The sequence below is a fragment of the Nelusetta ayraudi genome, unplaced genomic scaffold, assembly GCF_046127955.1.
Source record: "Nelusetta ayraudi isolate G7.1 ecotype Tasmania unplaced genomic scaffold, CSIRO-AGI_Nayr_v1 ptg000217l, whole genome shotgun sequence".
Lineage (NCBI taxonomy): Eukaryota > Metazoa > Chordata > Actinopteri > Tetraodontiformes > Monacanthidae > Nelusetta > Nelusetta ayraudi.
In genome coordinates, this window is record NW_027466266.1 from 77711 (window position 1) to 90550 (window position 12840).

The 12840-nt window shown below is 41.2% G+C and overlaps 1 long non-coding RNA gene and 2 pseudogenes across 1 annotated transcript in view; all 3 read left to right on the forward strand.

The window, feature by feature from the left end:
- Nucleotides 1–2696, forward strand: part of LOC142881779 (uncharacterized) — a 78050-nt gene extending 75354 nt beyond the window's left edge. The window contains exon 2 of the long non-coding RNA XR_012925698.1: nt 2610–2696. This is a non-coding gene — a long non-coding RNA (uncharacterized LOC142881779). The remainder of the gene's footprint in view (nt 1–2609) is intronic.
- Nucleotides 659–2534, forward strand: LOC142881778 (nuclear factor 7, brain-like; annotated as a pseudogene).
- A 3059-nt stretch (nt 2697–5755) lies between the features above and the next one.
- LOC142881785 (E3 ubiquitin-protein ligase TRIM35-like) lies at nt 5756–12631 on the forward strand (annotated as a pseudogene).
- The last annotated feature ends 209 nt before the right edge of the window (nt 12632–12840 follow it).

The window sequence follows — 12840 nt, forward strand, 5'->3', positions numbered from 1 at the left end:
AAGTCTCATAAAAAACAATATTTTCACCCTAAAATAAAGGTGTGATATCAACTACACAACCTTCACAACGCTGTCAGACTTTGACAAATTCATCTTTGTGCTTCACATGAGAAACCAGGTTGAGTTGGATGGAGAACTCTGAAGTGAGAGCAGATCAGTGTGTTGTTGATGTGTGAAACCTTCATGCTGAGATGTTCCAGCCGTGGATGATGAGAGCAGAAGCAGTGGTTGTGTTGCTGCTGCCTTCACTGAGCAGCTGCTCCAAGTCCTGCTTCTTCCACTGAGGATTCAGCTCCACCAGTGGCTTCTGGGATGTCCTGACCTCACACTCTCCAGTTGATAGTAGTGGGCTTAGTGGGGCTAAAAACACATCACAGTGTAGCAACAAAAAAACATTTCTAAATTTGAATACAGTATCTGGTACACAATCTAGTACAGTACACATACAGCCCTGTCGATGCCCCGCCCTGAGAGCCATATACCCCACTGTGATTGGTAGGTTTGTTAAGCTCCGCACACAACACTGTGAAGTGCCATTCTTATAAAACTCGCGGGCCGCACTAATATTAAACTTTCATATTAAGGTGCGGGCCACAAAATATCATCTTGCGGGCCGCAATTGGCCCGCGGGCCACAAATTTGAGACCCCTGGTTTAGAGACTTTCAAAGACCCAGTGACTCTGAGCTGCACCTACAGCTTCTGCTCTAAGTGTCTGCAGACCTTCTGGGAGAAGAATGACAGCAAAAACTGTCCTGTATGTAGAAGAAAATCCTCAATGGATTTTCCACCGGTGAACTTTGCCCTGAAGCAACTGGTTGAGTCGTTGGCTGACAGCCAGCAGTCTGGATGGTCTGAGACAGTGGAAGCAGTGAAGGTGGAGCTGATGTGCAAACACAAAGCAGAGTCCATAATGTTCTGTGAGGATGAGCAGAAAGCGCTGTGCTCTGTGTGTGTGTTTTCTCTCCACCAGGGTCACAAGGTGGTTCCTGTGGAAGAAGCAGTCCCAGGACTGAAGGAGCAGCTGAAGTCCAACTTCACAGCTTTAAAGGACAAGAAGAAGAAATACGGAGAAGTTGAGTTAAAATTCAAACAAGTGATTCAACACTTGGAGAAGCAGGCGTCGTCAACAGAGAAGCCGATCAGAGCAGAGTTTGACAAGCTCCGCCTCTTCCTGAGAGAGGAAGAGGAGTCCAGACTGGCGGCTCTGAGGGAGGAAGAGGAGCAGAAGAGGAAGACTGTGATCAGAGAGATGGAGAAGATTCAGGAGAAGATGTCTTCTCTGTCCAGCACCATCACTGCTGTTGAGAAGGAGCTGCAGCAGGAGGACACCATGGTCTTCCTCAACAGTTATAAAGGCCTTCAGAGCAGAGCCAGAGACCAGTGCTCCCATTCAGAGCCACAGCTGCTCCCAGGAGCACTGATCAACGTGGCCAAACACCTGGGCAACCTGTCCTTCACAGTGTAGCAGAAGATGAAGGACCAGGTCAACTTCAGTCCAGTCATCCTGGACCCAAACACTGCAAACCTCTGGCTCCACCTGTCTGATGACCTGACCAGTGTGAGATGTGGAGAAACACCTCAGCAGCTTCCTGATAATCCAGAGAGACACACTAGACATCCCAGTGTTGTGGGTTCTGAAGGTTTCAGCTCAGGACAACACAGCTGGGAGGTGGAGGTGGGAGATCATCCAGACTGGACTATAGGTGCCGCTAAAGAGTCAGCTGACAAGAAGGGTGAGAGATCTGCCTCACCAGAATATGGACTCTGGTGTTTATCATATAGAAATGGAAAATACACTGATGGTCTTGGTGACACTGTCACGGTGGAGAAGAGTGTGGAGAGACTCAGAGTCCAGCTGGACTTTGGCCAGGAGAAGGTTTCCTTCTACGACGCTGTGGACCAGACTCACATCTGCACTTACGAAGACACTTTCACTGAGAAACTCTTCCCATTTTTCAGTGTTGGAAAGGCTGGAGATCAGGAAACTGCTGACATCAGGATGTGTGTGAGAGATTTTTCAGTGATGTTTGAGAAGGAGGTCGAGTTGTTAGCGATGCGTTAGCTCGTTGCTAACAGGGGGGCTCTTTGCCAAGTAGAGGTTCAGGCTGTTTTGAGTCTTTGATTGAAAATCACGTGTTTGAAAATGATTTGAAACCAGTTATAGACGATGGAAAAATGTCTTCAATCAATCATGTAGAAATGACAATGATTGATTTTTGTTTGTTTTTTGCTTTTATAAACCATTTATTTGAGAGAAAAGAAAAACCAAACTCACTCACTTCAAAACATTTATCTTTCAGCTAATTGAGGTTTACTGAAATTCATCATTGACTTCAAAAACAATCAGATGTCATCTTTGTGCTTCTTTGGCTGTGAGAAATGTGACAGGAACCTCCTGATTCAACCGACTCATGATGAAGATGCTGCATCAGATGTTTGCTGTAGATGTTGTTCTGTCATTACCAGCTGATTTAAAATGACTGCAGGAAAAACCTAACGACATTTCACCTTCAAAACAATGTTTGCTCTGCTTTTGTGATTTTCTTTCTCAATACACAAACAGCATCCATTGTGCATTGTGCAGTGTTGGTGCAAGGCATCATGGGAGGTGTAGTGATGTTTTGGGGAAGGTTGATGAGGAAGGTTTTATGGGAATAGTTTGATGTAAAACTTAAAATATAATCATGTTATTTAGTGAGAGTTTCACCTTTCAATGTTAAAATGTTCACAATTTTACACAAAACTATCAAGTAGTCCGCTGGCGCTGCCTCTCTGGCTCCTCCTGCTGGCGTTGCTGCTGCTGCTGCTGCTGCCCTTCATAGACCAAGCACACAGCTGCTCCTGCCACAACAACTTCGCGCGCTCCTTCAACATCATGCTGCTACCAAGGACCTCCACCCACCTAGAGGAAGGTCCTCAAAGGGACATAAAATAAACAAAAAAAAAAAATTCATATCTGAACGACATTCATCATCATCGTTATCATCGTCAATATCATGATTATTATTCAAGGTTGTTTCATTGTCTGTGTTCCACTTTCAACTCTGGGACTCACAACTGCTGTTTAATCTGGTTTAAGGTTTACTAGAAATGAAATAAATACATACAACTATGATATCTGAAGTAGAATATACTCTACTAAAGTACTTTACACCAACGTATCAGAGTGACATGAACATTTTGCAAAGACAAACCACCTGTCAATCATCTTCCAGCAGGTTTTAACAGCTAAAACTCTCCCAGAAATCTCACCCATCAATTCTTTCTCTTCTTTTGACACTTGCTATTTTCCACCATATTCATTTGGTTCAGTACTAAGAAGGCAGGATGATACTGCAATATTCTCTGAAACTACAGTATCCCCCTCAGACGCTCGTGTGGGCTCAAAAACTTTTAAAAACAGTTACCTCTCCTGGAAACCAAATCATTTTGCCTTCACTCTTCTGTCTCTCTTTCTTTCTTTCTTTCTTTCATTTCTTCCTTGTGCTCCTGAAAACACGCTCCACTACTCTCACTTTACAAGGACAAATACTGTTGCTCTCTGGCGCCCTCTGTTGTTCTGGCCTTCACGCGTCCATTGAGTGAAGCAGTGCAGCGCTTTGCATCGTTTGTGTATCAGTGTTTTTAATCAGCTGATATGTAAAATGACATTTGGTGTGAGGTATGACGTCATCAGAGGGAAAAACAGCTGGATATTAATGACAGAAGGGTCGTAGTACTTTGAGTACTTTGACTTGCCATGTTAAAATACTGCATGTGCTCAGCTGTTACTGTGTGAAATCCACAGGTGGGGATTTATTCTCTTGTTTCTTCCATCAGTGCATATTCTGCTTATGTATTATATGTATTAACTTAATGATGAGAAAACAATAAATAAAGCTCTTTAAAAACCTCAGAGGTTTGCAAATGATCGGCTGCAAGTACTGTCAGAAAACATATCATCACAATCCTGTATTACTGCATATGATGTAGTTTTTATCTGTATATTACAGCGAGCTGTGGTTGTGTGGTTCTGCTCTTTTCAAGATGTTCAATAAAGCTCATCAGAATCAGAATCAGAATCAGAATCAGAAATACTTTATTTATCCCAAGGGAAATTCTTTTTGGAACAGGGCTCCAGTCAGAGAGTTTGGACGCTGTCAGTCTGTGCTGCGCCCACTGAGAGCAGGGCGGTTTCCATTTCTCCTTTCCGGTTCTACTTGGTTTTAGTGAACCTGTTACGGGTTTATAAATATATATGTAGGCGTGATAAATGAAGACTGTGAAATGTCCGGGGTGTGTTTTTCGTGTGGAGAATGTTGCAGACGTGCCTCGTTATTTTGATCGCTAGTACATTTTTCTTTCTGGAGCTTTTTCTCATGTGTGTGTATGTGTACGCATCACAGTCTGCGTTCATTTGTCTCTTCATACAGGTATTGAGATTCATAGTTATATGTATTGGTTCTGTTTTATAAATAACTTTGAAGAATATTTTATTGAATTGACGACGCTGAAGTTGGCGCCACATTCGCAGCGGTGCTTCTTAGGTTTCGATTCCACCTTAAAAGAAAAATTCTCAATTTGACCGCTAGATGGCTGTGCCTATCCCAACACTTTTCAACATATAACATTCAGTGGATCATTATGTCTATGTTGAGGTGGATTTTTTCCAAAATTATACAGTAGAAATTGAAATGTGAGGTATCATCGTACAGCCTGGGAGCTCTACTATCACAATCAGTTGACATACAATATAGGAAATCATTTTTGACCTTTTGGGGGGACTCCAAATTTGACAACTTTGCCATTGATATTATATTTTTCAGTTTTTCAGGTGGATTGTGGACTATGTCAACTGATTGTGAAAGCAGAGCTCCCAGGCTTTCCAATGATAATAATAATTTAGTCAGAAATCCTCGTCAACATAGACATAATGATTTATTTATTTTTTATATTGAACAGTGTTGGAATAAGCACTGCCATCTAGTGGTCAAATCGCGGAACTATTTTTTAAGGTGGAATCGAAACTTGAGTAGCACCGCGGCGAATGTGGCGCCAACTTCAGCGTCGTTCTGGCATCACAGTCTGCGTTCATTTGTCTCTTCATACACTCTGTGCTGCGTTCAATGAAAGCCAGGAATAAAGTGGCAGCAAACACTGCAATCTGAGTCCATGTCTCCATGAACACAACGCAAGATACACAAGTTAACGGGCATGTTTACAACATCACAAGAGACACACCCATTACACTCAGTTGTGTCCCAATCGGCCCAATGCAACACTTTGGCCTTACTGCCATTTAAGGTTAAAGGTCACACTGACTGTCATTCCAAAGAAAGCAAATATTCCAGGTGCAATGACTTTGAATGACCTTGACTGCAGTTAATTATTCAGCGGAGGTCAAACAGTGTGGACTTTTTATATTGCAGATGTGTGGCTACAAATGTATATTTACATAGGAAAGGCAGCTGGATTGTCCACACCAGGCTTCCTTAGAAATATGCTGGTGCAAGATGGCAGCTAACTGGGAGCACTGGGACCCTTATTGATGTATGGAGATTCTTATGAAAATGTGAGAACCTTTCTAAAGGGAGGAAAACCAAATAAATTTTATTTATGGATGGATGGGGGTATAAAATATTGCTTGTTTACTTGTTTTCCACAGAATATAAGGAGCCTCAGACAGTCAAGAGGACTGTCACCTTAATAAAGCACCAACAAGGTCATCAACGTCTTGTTACAAGGAGCTGGGACACCATTAGCTGGCATTGCAGAGTATCTGCTTTGAGCAAAACAATTGGAGGTTTTTTATCTGCAGTTCCACAGGACACAGACTGAGTCGGTGAGTCTGACTTTCCCAACTGGAAATAAATATTTCAATGCATCTGGCTGGGAGGAATATCTGCTCAAATGGCAGAGAAATTAGCTTGTGTAGAAAGTCTACTCAACTGTTCAGTTTGTTTAGAGACTTTCAAAGACCCAGTGACTCTGACCTGCAACCACAGCTTCTGCTCCAAGTGTCTGCAGACCTTCTGGGAGAAGAATGAAAGCAAAAACTGTCCCGTATGTAAAAGAAACTCCTCAAAGGATAGTCTGCATCCAGACTTTGCCCTGAAGCAACTGGTTGAGTCGTTGGCTGACAGCCAGCAGTCTGGATCGTCTGAGACAGTGGAAGCAGTGAAGGTGGAGCTGCTGTGTAAACACAAAGCAGAGTCCATAATGTTCTGTGAGGATGAGCAGAAAGCTCTGTGCCCTGTGTGTGAGTTTTCTCTCCACCAGGGTCACAAGGTGGTTCCTGTGGAAGAAGCAGTCCCAGGACTGAAGGAGCAGCTGAAGTCCAACTTCACAGCTTTAAAGGACAAGAAGAAGAAATACGGAGAAGTTGAGTTAAAATTCAAACAAGTGATTCAACACTTGGAGAAGCAGGCGTCGTCCACAGACAAGCAGATCAGAGCAGAGTTTGACAAGCTCCGCCTCTTCCTGAGAGAGGAAGAGGAGTCCAGACTGGCAGCTCTGAGGGAGGAAGAGGAGCAGAAGAGGAAGACTGTGATCAGAGAGATGGAGGAGATTCAGGAGAAGATGTCTTCTCTTTTTTTTGGAATATTTTATTTTCAGTTTTTACATTTATCACACAAAGAAACAAAAAAGTCAATATACCAGCAGTATATAGGCACAAACTAATCAAGAAACCTGTCACTCCACCCCCCCCCAAAAAAAAAAAATAAATAAATAAATAAATAAATAAATAAATGAAATAAAATAAAATAAAATAAAATAAAATAAAATACAAACAGGTCAGTGTATGACATTATTACCGATTTAGACACGTGGTATAACAGATAAATGATTATAGTGCAGATACGGTTGCCATATTTTCAAAAAAGTGTTGTACTGATTTCTGAGGCAGTATGTGATTTTTTCCAGGGGTATGCAACTATTCATTTCAAGCAACCATCTATCAATGAAAAGGGGGGAGTCAGATTTCCAAGACATCATGATACATTTCTTTGCTACACTTAAAGACATTCCCATAAATTTGAGCTGCGTTTTGTCTAGTGAGCCACAAATATTTGCCAAGTTTCCCAATAGGCACAGTTCAGGATTGACTGGAACTTCAACTCCAGTGATTTTGGTTAAAGTAGAGCAGACATCATGCCAGAAAGGTTTCACTTTAATACACAACCAAGTACAATGTAAAAAGCAACCCACTTCAATGTCACATCTAAAGCACCTATCTGACACATCAGATTTAAATGAATGTAATTTTTCTGGGGTGAGGTATAATTGATGTAAAATGTTATAGTTAATCAATCTATATCGGGCATTGATGATATTTAACAAACTATTTTGGCAAAGATCTTCCCAGAGTTGTTCGTTAATTGTAATGTTCAGATCTGACTCCCATTTCATCTTGGACTTATGTAAGCCTGACTTTGGGCTCTCATTCAACAGCAGGTGGTACATCTTAGAAATGAATCTTTGTGTGTTCCTCCCATGAAGAAGCTTTTCCACATTATTCATAACAGGCTGAGTCATTTCCGAACCTAAATTAGATCTCAGGAATTATCTTAATTGGAGATAACAGAAAAAAGTTTGCTTGGACAAGTTATATTTCCCCTACATATGTTCAAATGTCATGAAAAGTCCAGTATCGAAACAGTTCTCCAAATGTTGTATTCCTTTATGATGCCATTGGTCTAGGATCTTATTGTTAAGAGTCATGGGTATAAGATAATTCTGTTTTAAAGGAGTTTTAGGGGACAATTTCATCTTCAGTCCAAGGCTTTTGTGGACCTCGTGCCAAATTTTAATTAAATGTCTAAATATAGGGTTATCTGTCTTTTTGTTTATAGTTGCAGAGTTATGTTTATAAATGAAGTCACTGGGAGTTTTTTCTTTCAAGGGGTGCAAACCAATTTGTATCCAGTTGGGGGCCTCACTGCCCTCGAAGAAAGATGAGATGAATCTCATTTGAGCTGCCAAGTAGTATTTCTTAAAACTGGGCAATCGAAGTCCCCCTGAACGATGATCCCACGTTAGTTTCTCAATGGATACCCGAGGTGTTTTTTGGTTCCATAAGAATTGTCTGACATATCCATTGAGGGTTCGAAAAAAGGATTGTGGGAATGGAATAGGTAGAGATTCAAACAAATATTGTAACCTTGGTTGTACATTCATCTTAACACAATTCATTCTGCCAATCAAGGTGAGAGGCAAGAACGTCCATCTACGCAAGTCTTCTTCAATCTTACTGAGCAGTGGGAGATAATTCAGTTTATACAGGTTTTTGAGATTGCTGTCTACAAATATACCAAGATATTTTATACCATCTGTAGGCCATTTAAATAGACTTGTTTGCTGAAGTTCAGAGTGGTCAAAATTCGTTCAAGGAATAATTTCACTTTTTTCCAAATTTACTTTGTAAACAACAATATTACTATACATATTCAAAACAGTTTGCAGTTTGGAGAGAGAGTTACCAGGATCTTTTAAGTACAAAATGATGTCATCTGCCAAAAGATTAATTTTATGAGTTATCTGACCAACCTGGAAACCTTTTATATCAAGATCATTTGTAATTGTTTGAGCTAAGGGTTCAATTGCTAAAACAAAAAGTGCTGGGGATAAAGGACATCCCTGTCTACTTGATCTGCCTAGAGGGAATGCAGGCGAAATTTGTCCATTGGTGCTAATTTTACCTTGGGGTTTATGATACAGAGTTTGGATCCATTTAATAAATAGTGGGCCAAACTCAAATTTGGCAAGCACTTTAAATAAATATGCCCATTCTAACCTATCAAAGGCTTTCTCAGCATCGAAAGCCACAGCTATACTGGGTTCTGTTTCAGATTTTGTTAAATTAATAATATTAAATAGGCTGCATAGATTATTAGCTGAGGAACGTTTTGAGATAAAACCACTTTGGTCCGGGTTTATTAGTTGAGGCAGGTATTGACTAAGCCTGTTAGCCAGGGCTTTGGAAATCAATTTATAATCTGTGTTTAACAATGAGATTGGCCGGTAAGTGGAGCAATTCAATGGATCTTTATTTTTTTTTTTTTATGAATGACAGTAATTATCGCTGTAGAGAAAGAATCAGGAAGTGTTCCTGTTTCTGAGGCTAAGTTGATGACATCAATAAGAAGTGGGAGAAGTAAATCCTTAAATTCCCTGTAGAATTCTGGAGGGAACCCATCTTCTCCTGGTGATTTGTTTGCTTGTAATGAGCGAAGAGCTTTTTAAATTTTTGTTTGTATAAAAGGACGATCAAGGCTATCTTGATCTTCCTTGCTGAGCTTGGGCAGTTCAATCATGGACAAAAATTCATCAACACTATTCATATCTTCTGGAGGTTCTGATGTGTATAACTGCGTATAGTACTGTTTAAATGTATCATTAATTTATTTAGGGTTATATGATAGCAAACCTGTTTTAGTCTGAATCGAATTAATTGTCCTAGAGCTTTCCTCTTTTTTTAGTTGCCAAGATAGAATTTTGTGTGCCTTTTCTCCCAGTTCGTAGTATCTTTGTTTGCTTCTCATGATATTTTTTTCAATTCTAAAAGTATGCAGTGTATTATATCTAAGCTTTAGATTTTGATTGTTGAAACTCTTTTTCCAATTTTAAGATGTCTGCTTCCAGTTCCTCTATTTCTGCCATGTATTTCTTTTTGACACCTTTGGTATAGGAAATTATTTGTCCCCTTAGAAATGCTTTAAGTGTGTCCCATAATATGAAACTGTTGGGGGAAGAAGGACAGTTTGTATCGCAAAATAACTCAATCCGTCCCCTTATGAATTTGCAAAAATCTGGTTTTTGAAGGAGGGTAGGGTTGAGACGCCACCTATAGACATTAGAAGTTTTTTCAGGCATATAAATTGACAGTGTCAAAGGAGAGTGATCTGACAATATTCTAGGTAAATATTTAGATTCTATTGCTCTGTGAATCAGGTGTGTCGATAACAAGAAAAGATCAATCCGAGTGAAAGAGTTATGCCGACCAGAGTAGAAGGAGTAGTCTCGGGCCTGAGGATCTGCCTCCACATATCAGTTAAGTTTAATTCCTTCATGAAGTTAATGGTGGTTTTACCTGCTTTAGATTTGGTTACTGATAGAGCTGACTTATCTAGAAGAGGATCCAGGCAGAAATTGAAGTCTCCCCCTATTAGAATGTTTTTATGTCCCCCTGAGACCTTCAAGAATATATTTTGAATAAATGACTCATCATCATAATTAGGCGCATAAAAATTCAAGAGGGTCCAGGGTTCTGAATAAATCTGACAATTCACCACAACATATCTACCTAATGTATCAACAATGGTTTCTCCAATTGTTACAGGGGTGTTCTTATTTATTAGGACGGCCACTCCCCTGGCTTTAGAGTTAAAAGATGATGATATTACGTGCCCTATCCAATCTCTCTTCAATTTTCTATGTTCTAGGGGTGTTAAATGGGTTTCCTGTACGAAAGCAATGTCTATTTTGAGTTTTTTCAAATACATCAAAACTCTCTTTCGTTTTATTGGTCCATTAAGCCCATTCACATTAAAGCTTACAAATTTCACCACTCTATTCATCAACCATAAACTTTCTTAAGAAATATTGTCCCATCCATATCATGCTTCCCGTATAACCAAGTATTTCAAAATAAAGCACTGACCGTGCAAGGAGAAAAGAAAGGAAAGAAAAGAAAAGAAAAGAAACATATGCTATAACTACACACACCCTCCCCTCTCCACACGCGTCTTGCGCCTTCCCAAACCTGGCGCATGGCAGGCGTGATTATCACAACGGGACCTACTGGGCAAATGACTAAACCATTAGCCCCCTCTCTGCAACATTCTAATGTCAACAAAAATAACAAATGACATCGCGTAGAAAAATAAATAAAGTACAGTACCTCAAAATGTGCGGGTATGACAGCAGTTCAAAATGGAAGCAGCATAGCCGTTTTGAACAAATGGTAACATCCCCTTAGCACAATCGTGAGTTAAATAATAATGATAATAATAAAAGAAAAAGAAAAGTTTTGCCTGTGCGGATCAATCTCCTTCCCGTACGTTATCCTTCTTCAGGAACTTAGTCGCCTCCTCCGGGTCCACGAAAATCTTGGGCTCTTCATCTTCTCCCGGATAGACGTAAAGCTTGGCCGGGTACCGTAAACTGTATTTTAATCCCTTGTCGCGTAGAGCCTGTAGCACTTTTTTGAAGGCTCGCCATTGAGCCATGACCTCACTGGTATAGTCCGGGAAGATAAGGACTTTGCCTCCGTTGTATTCCATGGACTGTTGTCTGCCAAGGCGTAGAATTAACTCCTTCTGCTGAAAGTGATGGATGCGCGCCAGGATTGTACGCGGTCTTGTGCCGGTAGCCGGCTTCGGCTGGAGGGATCGGTGCGCCCGATCCACCATAACTGGATGCGGGAAATGTTCATCACCAAGCAACTTAGGGATTCGTTTGGAGACAAATTCAGTGGGTCTACCTTTCTCCTCATCCTCCGGTATCCCCACAAGTTTAATATTGTGTCTCCGGGAGCGAGCTTCCAAGTCAAGGACTTTAGTCTGGAGCTGAGCGTTGTGTTTCGTTAGCTCAGTGCATTTAGCCTCCAATTTTAGCATGCAGACGTCAAGGTCGCTCATCGCTTGTTCTTGATTGGTCACTCGAGTTTGAAGTTCAGCCTGTGAAGCTGCAAGCGCATGAAACTTGGCTTCAAATGCATCAAATCGTTCATTTATGCAGCGAAGGATTGATTCGGACATCTCTTTGCATATTTCTTTACACATAGCGTAGGTTTGGTCCGCACACTGAGTATCGAAGATGTCTTCTCTGTCCAGCACCATCACTGCTGTTGAGAAGGAGCTGCAGCAGAAGGACACCATGGTCTTCCTCAACAGTTATAAAGGCCTTCAGAGCAGAGCCAGAGACCAGTGCTCCCAGTCAGAGCCACAGCTGCCACAGCTGCTCCCAGGAGCACTGATCAACGTGGCCAAACACCTGGGCAACCTGTCCTTCAGTGTGGCAGAAGATGAAGGACCAGGTCAACTTCAGTCCAGTCATCCTGGACCCAAACACTGCAAACCTCTGGCTCCACCTGTCTGATGACCTGACCAGTGTGAGAAATAGAGGAGAAACACCTCAACAGCTTCCTGATAATCCAGAGAGACACACTAGACATCCCAGTGTTGTGGGTTCTGAAGGTTTCAGCTCAGGACAACACAGCTGGGAGGTGGAGGTGGGAGATCATCCTCGGTGGGCTATAGGTGTCGCTAAAGAGTCAGCTGACAGGAAGGGTGAGAGATCTGCCTCACCAAAATATGGACTCTGGTGTTTATCAATGGAAAATACACTGATGGTCTTGGTGACACTGTCACGGTGGAGAAGAGTGTGGAGAGACTCAGAGTCCAGCTGGACTTTGACCAGGGGAAGGTTTCCTTCTACGACGCTGTGGACCAGACTCACATCTCCACTCATGAAGACACTTTCACTGAGAAACTCTTCCCATTTTTCAGTGTTGGAAAGGCAGGAGATCAGAAAACTGCTGACATCAGGATGTGTGAGAGAAATTTTTCAGTGATGTTTGAGAAGGAGTTTCTTTCTGTTTTGGAATCAGATTCAGATTCAGATTCAGATGTATATTTCGATTTAGATTAAGATTTATTGGCACTTAGATCCACTGTTTAGGTGCATACATGTGAAATATTTAGGCCCGCAAGCTCCAGTACATTAAGAATTGCATAAACATGATGGATTTGACTCTTTGATCGAGTTTGAAAATGATTTGAAACCAGTTATGGACGATGGAAAAATGTCTTCAATCAATCATGTAGAAATGACAATGTTTGTTTTTTGTTTGTTTTTTG